An 8,785-nucleotide genomic window follows, 5' to 3' on the forward strand; every position below is an offset into this window, starting at 1 on the left:
CTTTGCAGAGTACACGGATTTGGATATATGAGGGTTTCCCTGATACGCGCAATAGCTCCCCCGCTCACTGTTTCAGGCTAGGAAAATGGGATGGGGATGGAATCTGATGCCCCTTCAGCATGCAGCACAGGCGCCACACACAGTGTGGTATAGTGGTTAGAGTATCAGACTAGGAGCTGGGAGACCCAGGCTCAAATACCTGCACTGCTACGGAAGTGTACAGTCATAGTCTCGCAGCCTACCTTACAGGGTTGTGAGAGTGAAATGGAGAGGAGGAGATGGACGAAAGCCACTTTGGGTCCTCATTCGGGAGAAAGGCAGGATATAAATAAATAACATAGGAACTTAGAGGACCCCCCTGGCTCATGTCTGAATGTGATTGTGTTACGTGATGGAGGAGTGTACTCAACCTTTGTATTCTAATGGGTGAAGAGAATGTTAACCTTTTCTGGTTTCCACACACAAATTTACTCACAACAGTGCCATTGGTCTTAATAGAATGGCCTTTCAAACAAGCCACTCTAAATGTTTTGGACATCACATATGGAACTACTTTCTAAGGTGCCTTCCTCCTCCTTACGTATCTCTTCCTTCAACTTAAGGAAGCTGGCAGAATGCTCCTTAGACTGCAGGAAGGCTTTGAACTTGAACCAACATGGAAATCAGGGGTATAAATGTTTAAATAAACTTTGCTTAGTAGAATGGTAAGATGGATAGGATCCATGTGATTATGTGAAAACAAAATTGCTTTTGAGTTGTTACATTTTTGATGCACCAACCCTGTGTACATGGGAAGTGTACTACCTACAATCCTCCTGACTTGTGTGATTAGGGTTGCCAGCTCCAAGTTGGGAAATTCCTGGAGATCTGGGGGGGGGGGTGAAACATGGGGAAAGTCGGGTTTGGGGAGGGAAAGGACCTTTGGCATGGCATAATTTCAGAGTCTACCCCCCAAAGTAGCCATTTTCTCCAGCTGAACTGATCTCTATGGCCTGGAGACCAGTTGTAATTCTGGGAGATCTCCAGCCACTACCTGGAGGCTGGCAACCGTACGTGTGATTGCCATTACTTAGCATTCAGAACCTGTGGAAGAGTATTCCAATCTATCTCAGGGCACTCTGCTCCTGACCTGAAAGTAACCCTGCTTCAGCAGAGGAACCTAAAAGAGACATGCCTGAAGGAAACGGCTGAATTTATCAACCGGCTTAGCTGCATTCACCAGACCTTTTTTAAAGTTAAGTTGTTTAATACAAGTGGAGACGTGCAGGGGTGGTGGTGGTGGTCTTACTTTCCTCCGTATCACCTTTCCCACTATTTTTTTGTCTCTTCTCCTGGCAGCACCCCAAATCCCCATAGGTTGGGGATTCAAACCTGGGTCTCCCAGATTCTAGTCTGAAATTTTAACCACTACACCACACTAGCTTTCATGGGGCATGCAGCTGGGCCCAGGTGAGTCATGCCAGTTGGGTGGTATCAGGTCACTTAGTTGCTGCTGGCTCTGTTCCCAGTGAACACACACATGAAGCTGTCTTATATATGGCCATTGGCTCCTGAAGGGCAGTATTGTCTACTCAGACTGGCAGCGTCTCTCCAGAGGCTCCGGTAGAGATCTGTCACATCATCTACTGTCTGGTCATTTTAATTGGAGATAGAAGGACTGAACCTGAAACCTCCTGCATGCAAAACAGAAACTCGTTCACTGCCTCTCCCCTCTCTCAATTTCTCAAAAGCCAAACAGCCCTGAAAAGGTCCCTGTTGCCTCCCTACCTTTTACTGACTGTAACCAAGGCTGGAAGACTGGCAATTCTGTTGTGGTTTCCTAGGAAACCCTGTCCCCCAAGCCACTGTAGAGAGTATTCATTTTTCAAAAGTATCAATGCCATTTCTATGATTTGGGAGTGGGGTCACCCCCCCCTTTTTAAGGTTTTAACATTTTCTATAAACTTGAAGTTTTTCTTATGTCTGTAGAAAGATCTCTGCCTTGTCTATTCATGGTTGCAGTCTTTGGATATAAGTATCCATAGATGAGGCCATGTTGAGAATTAGCTCTGGAGGTGATTAGGTAAAGTGTTATTACTAATTAGGTTATTTTTGATGGATGATTCATACATGAAATTATTGCATGTGTGAGAGCTTTTTCTCATCAGTAGAGAATTACTGCGTTCTTACTGCATAATTTTAACATACAGAAAAGCAGCTTATATATGGGAAGCAACTAAGCAATCTTCAGAAAACTTGGAATACCAAATCTAAGGAATATGAATGACTAATGCCCCATTTGGAATGTTATTTTCCACCTCTACAGTGGGGTATGGTGCCATCTGCTGTATATTACGGGACACTTTGTATACTGTTGCTTAATAACCGTGGGCTGATATGGTGCAACATTTTATCTCCCTTTTTGTCTTTTCTCATTTCTTAAACCTGCAGGTACTGTTTCTATCATTTTGGAGGATTTTAACCCAGCCAGCAGATTTATTTTATTTTTTTTAAGGTTTCAGGTTTTTCTGCAAACTGGGGACTTTTGATAATAAATCCACTGAATGTCATCATGTCCACAAGTGCTGGGTCCCTATGCTTGCTGAATAACTTCCTATTCACACAGAGCTGGATCAAGTTATTTTCACCCCAGGTAAGGCATGCCCATTTCTGCCTCTTGCGTCACTGCTAGCTTTGTCCAACTTGAGCTCTTATGGCAACACCACAGAAGCTCAAATCAGACATGGCTGATGTAGTAAAAAACCTCTTACAATCTTTTACTACATGGAGGCATTTTCTGTTAATTAAAGCAACAATGGTCTGCCTATCAAAACTGCCTAATGCAGGCTAGCTGACCAGTAAACACAGCTGCTTTTCGTTTTCCATTAAGCATTACCAAATACCCACTCACAGGGGTTTTCAGGGCATGGCAAAGTAAGTCCTAATTGCCTACTGCAGGATACATAATTGCCATGTTCTGTTAAAAGACAGTTTCTTTTATTATATTGGTCCTATCTACATGTATATGGTGCCATTTGGACATGGTATAGTTAATCATGCAGATAGCATTCAGCCTATTTCACTGTCCATTTGGGTTAAGGCTCATAGTTTGGGGATGGGTTGATCCAAGCTCTGCTTACAGATGCACAAGTAGTGTCTATGGCTCAAAATGTCTTTTATGCCATTTGCGGTCTGTCCTGGAAAAAGGTAATTTTGCCACAATGCTTTTACAACATCTAGGTTAGATTACTGCAATGCATTATATCTGGGATTATGAAAAAATTTTGGACTCTGAAACTGGTTCAGAATATTGCATCCGGGCTACTAATACAATTGCACTGTACTGTGTTCGTTCTCCAATGTTGAAAGAATGTCACTGGTTTCTAGTTTGTTTCTGGGCAGAATTCAGAGAACTAATTTTGACATAAATGCTCTAAATGGCCTGGTATCACTTGCTCCCATATGAAACCAGCCCATTTTCTCATATCATATTTAATAGCCCTGTTCCAAAAGCCCCCATCTCTGGAAGTTAGGTGACTGGCTACCTGGAATTTTTTCTGAGGCATTGATCGTACTATTGAATGTCCTTCTCAAAGCTCCTGGTGCCAAATTAAATACCTTTAACTATTAGGAAAGAACTGTTGTATATAGTAAAGCTGCTGCCAGAATTTACTTATAACAGATCCAGGCATTCTCTCTCAACCTAATCTTCACAGGTTGTTACGAATATCAGATGGAGGCGGAGAAAACAATGCATACTACCCTGATCTACTAGGAGGATGGATAAATATTATGTGAATTTATGTACAATCTGTTCTTTTAGTAAATTAGTCTTCTCCAATAACCTTTTCCCAAATAAAGAAACTGCATATTAAATGTAAATGTATTTATCTGAACCCTGACTTCTCTTTTTATTTCCCTCCCCAGGAAAAGCTGTTCTGGGAGGAGGTGATTTGGAGTCAAGAATCACTAACAGGGGGGAAGCTAAGCACCTTCTCCTTCTCCACTTTTCTGTTCAAAATTATCCCCTCCAAAAGTTGTTTTTCCTGGAGGGAAAAAATAGATTATCTCAGGTTCAATGGCATGTGACGTGTGCAGTGTATAGCAAAGCAGTAAGAATGTTCAGACACTGGCCTGCAGGTGATGCTCTTTCTCTAGGGAAAAAGTTATTGCAGAATACGGTTGTTATGGGGGGTGCAGGTTCTTTTTCTGAAATTTATTTTTTTAGATACAGCAAGTGGTTCTTCTTATTCTCTTTTTCTTCTTTTGAAAGAGGGCTTCTCTTTGTTTTCCCATTAATTTATCTTGGAGGTTTTTTTCATCATGTGATAGTGTAGATTTCTTCACCTTTGGATTTTGCCTATTGCTATGCCACTGTAAAATGATACAAAGGGTAAAAGCACAAGGGCTGGCTTGTTTTTAATAGTTTGTTTAATGGCTCAGCTCGTTCTTAATTTTTCAACTATGCTTTTATTTATATAAATAAATAAAAACATTACTTTTTAGAGATATAAATCAAATCTTCATGAAAGAGGAATTGATTTGAAACTCACTCAGATGCTTAAAAAGAGGACTAGAAAAGGATTGCTGGATTTCAGGGAGGAATTCAGCAAAGAGGAATCAAGAAAATTCCGCTTAACAACTCTAACGCAAAAGACTGTGTGTATGTGAAGCGCTGTTGAGTTGTAAAAAAAATTAGACATTCTAATGTCTAATGAGACATTCTATAAAGACCAAAACGGTCTCTCCCCCCCCCACCCCCACAATTTACTTTTTGTGAATTAAGATCAAACAAAGAGAGATTGATGGCGGCACCAAAAGCAATCTGTGGTAGGGTTGTCAGTTTTGGGTTGGGACATTCCTGGAGATTTTGTGGGTGGAGCACGGGGAGGGATTGAAGCTCAGTAGGTTAGAATGCTATAGAATCCACCCTGCAAAGCAGGCATTTTCTCCAGAGGAACTGATCTCTTTTGTCCTTCTTCAAGAACTCTGCCTTCTCAACCAGCACCAGTTCTGTATGGTCTGAGTTCAGTTTCAATTTGTTCACTTCCAGCCATTGGGCCACAGCTGTCAGACAGTGACCCAAAATCTCTATTGCATCTCACAGCACATCATAACTGGCAGGGGATTTTCTGGTGGGAAGAATGTGCTGTATGTTGGGGGCAGATCTGGGAGAGGGAGAAGAAGGGGTGATTTTGAAAAAGCAGCAGCAGCCAACAATAGTAGCAGTCTACCTGGCACTGGAATCTTAAGCTACTTTTCTTCAAGCTAAGTAGCTGTAGTTCCAATTCCTCAAGTTGTTTTATGTTACAGTTTCCTATCAGTTCTCCTATGGACTTTATTCTTAAACGTGGGAAGCTTTCATTGCCTCAGAAAGGGGGGGGCTCTTTATTTTATCTGTCTGATATTTGGCAGTGTAGATGTCTTAGCAGAGTACTTCAAATACCCTGAGTTTTGTCTAGTTCAGATAGAAAACCAGGAAGGTAAAGGGGGGTGGGGTACTTCCATAGAAACCAATGAAAAATAATACCAAAATAAAATTATGAAAATGAAACAACAGCAAAAGAAAGAACAATGAAACAAAATCATACGAAATAGCCCCTTTGGGATTAATAATATGAACAAAAGAAACAAACTTCCACACACAAGTCTTCTATGTCCCCACATGGTTCCAGGGCTGCCCTCACACCCATTGGCAGGGCATCAGAAATTGGACAACTGCACCCCCCCCGACTATGTTTGGGGGTTCTGGGTGGCACCTCCAGGAGGCTATGTTCAGTGACAGCCCTTCAGTGGAACAGAGCTGTGTCCCCATCAGCCTTGAGGTTGTCTATTGTGGCTGCTTTGGTGTGAACTTTACTCCCTGGCTGGGGGGAATTGGATAGGGGACCAGCAGAAGGCGGCGGGGGGGGGGGGGGACGGACTTGTGCTGACCTTACTTTGTGCTGAGGTGTCAATGCTGTTGCTGCTTGGCCAGGGTTCTGCAGCTGAGTGGTAGCTTTGACTGCTCTTGGTCAGTATGCCTGCAGGAAAGACCCATAATGGACCTTTCCACTTGATTCCATGTTGGAAAATTAGCCTATGTTTTTTCACATGAAAGCAAGATGGGTAGCCATGCTAGTCTGTCCGTAGCAGTAGAAAAGAGCAAGAGTCCATTGTGGCAGAGTATGAGCTTTCGTGAACCACAGCTTACTTCAGATACCACATGAAAGCAATTTTTAAAGAAATGTAACATAAGCAGAACAGTCAGTGTAATAACACAGAACCTGACTGGTTTGCTAAGAAATCATTAGAATATTTCCAGTATCTGTACAATGTTGCATTGGCATATTTGTATATGAGTGAATGTTCTTATATCATATACTACCTTGATACCCATGCTTCGCTACGGTATTTAACTACATGAAATCCAGTTATAATACTTATGGGTACGTAACATTTTTTGGTTACCCTAGTGAACTTTTAGGGGAAGATACTTTTAGGGGAGGTACATTTTACCTCAGGACACATTCAATGACTCCCAATAGCAACTGCATACTGTTTAGAATGCAGCGCACGCGCGCACGCACGCGCGTGTGAAAACCAATCAGGCCGCATATGCAAATGACCTTGAAAGGCTGACCCAATCAGGGAAGAGTGGCCGAGCTGGCAGTGGGTGGGGGTGCAAGCAGGCAGCAGCCTTCCAGCCACATAGGGAAGCGGTATCCCTTTGGTAAAACACATTTTATCCCTTTTGACCTCCTTAAGGGGCAAATTTCTTAAAATCCCTTCTCAGTGGGTGGATACATCATGAAAGGAATGTTCTCCCCAGATTTCATGTTTCTAGGTCCAGGGGTTTGGGCTGGGCATTAATTAGTCAGTCAAGACACTTGTCTTTATATGTATAGATTAGGGTTGCCAGCCTTCAGGTAGTAGCTAGAGATCTCCCAGAATTACAACTGATCTCCAGGTGACAGAGATCAGTTCCCTTGGAGAAAATGGCTGCTTTGGATGATGGACTCTAATGCATTATGCCCTGCTGTGGCCCCTCCCCTCCCCAAACGCCACTCTCTCCAGGCTCCACCCCCAAAATTTCCAGGAATTTCCTATCCTGGACCTGGCAACCCTAATATAGATATTCTTTGATGTTTTCTTCCCTGTGGGGTTCCAGATAGGTGTTTTATGGAGTAAATTTATGTTGGTAACACTGTAGGGAGAAAAGCAGCTTTGTCTGTGTGTGTGTGTGTGCATGTATGTGTAAGTTTTGGACAAACAAGTGGCTACACATCACCTTCCTCGCCACTCTTTTTCTTTTTTTTCTTCTGTTAAAGCTTCTTTTCAGTTTTAAAAAGCCACTGATGAAGGCTTGAAACAAGCATTTGGTATGTATAAAACGTAACATGGAGTTAGACCCTCATTATCATGGGTTAGGTGTATTGCATACTTGGATAATTAATTTACCAGTGCATTGTAATATGAATCAGACTTTCCTTTTTGCGCTTTTAAAAATGAGTACCACCTTCTGTTGTAACGTGGCCACATTTCTCCAAATTAATCACTATATCAGTTATTTCCAGTTCATTTCTTATGTCTATATTGTGGGGGAACCTGCTCTTTCAAAGTGAGCTCCATTTCTAATTGGCAGCACCACACCCATATTGTATAATTTGCAGTGGCATGTTTTATGTATTTAAAGTTCAAAGTGTAAATTAGCTCTAAGGTGCAGTTAACATTAGGATACACATAGTAATATCTTGTGTTGCCTTTGCTTTTTCTTCTATGGACACCATCTCACTACATTTTCTATGCCTATTACTATATACTTAGCAGCTTTCTAGCCCACATCATGCATGTGATGAAGTTAAGCACTGGCCTGCAGAAATGCCTGTCACAATAAATTGGTTATCTTTAAGGTGTCTCAGGATTCTCTGTATTTTTTTTTTGCTGTTATAGACTAACAAGATTACACTTCTGGAATTAGTTATTAGGCGAGAAATTTAGGACGGAAAACAACAGCAAAAGACTTGCTGCAGCCGTATGACAACTGTATTATGCCTAGTGCAAGGCCATTAGTTTCACATTTTTCAGAGTGTTTAAACATAGGAACCATAATAAGTGGGGCATGCTTCAGCTGGGATTTCACCGTCTGCAGCTTTCAAATCAGTTTGTCCCCTAAGGACTAATCAATATTGATGGTAATTATTCTTAGTACATACACCAATGTCTGTTTTTCTCCTCTAAGATTTTCTTTCTTTTTAATGGTATAGCAGAGGGCTAGCAAATTTTAAAATCACCAAAAAATCCCTTATATACTGCCTTAGGATGAACAAATAACTTGCAGCTATTTTGTATCAAGCCTTTTTTATCCATTTCTGGGGGTATAAGTGAAGTAAGTAAGTAAATAAATAGTCCACTAATGATGCTAGTACTGAAGGTTTTCAATAGGAATATGGTTTGGGTACAGATCTCAAAGGAAATTGCTTTGGACCACAGATGAGAGAATTAAAAATTCTGCACAGGTGATCATAAAACAATGAACTTGAATATTGTAATGTTTTGACTTTTCCATGGTTTCTGTGTGCATTTCTGTTTCTAAGCCTCATTCTCTGGAGAGCTGGGCAATGGGAACAGGGGGAGGTTCTCACTGCATGGAATAGTAGATCAACAAGGTCGTGGAGGTAAGAAACAATATTTTTTCAGATTTGAATCTGTCAGGCTTCAGCTTGCAAATATATGTTTTTTCTTATTGATTGCATGAAAATAAATGCACTAGAAAATCAAGATCAAAACTAATTTTCAAGGTGGCTGGGTATGTCAGTGATTAACT

Source organism: Eublepharis macularius, chromosome 3 (assembly GCF_028583425.1).
Source record: "Eublepharis macularius isolate TG4126 chromosome 3, MPM_Emac_v1.0, whole genome shotgun sequence".
Classification (NCBI taxonomy): domain Eukaryota; kingdom Metazoa; phylum Chordata; class Lepidosauria; order Squamata; family Eublepharidae; genus Eublepharis; species Eublepharis macularius.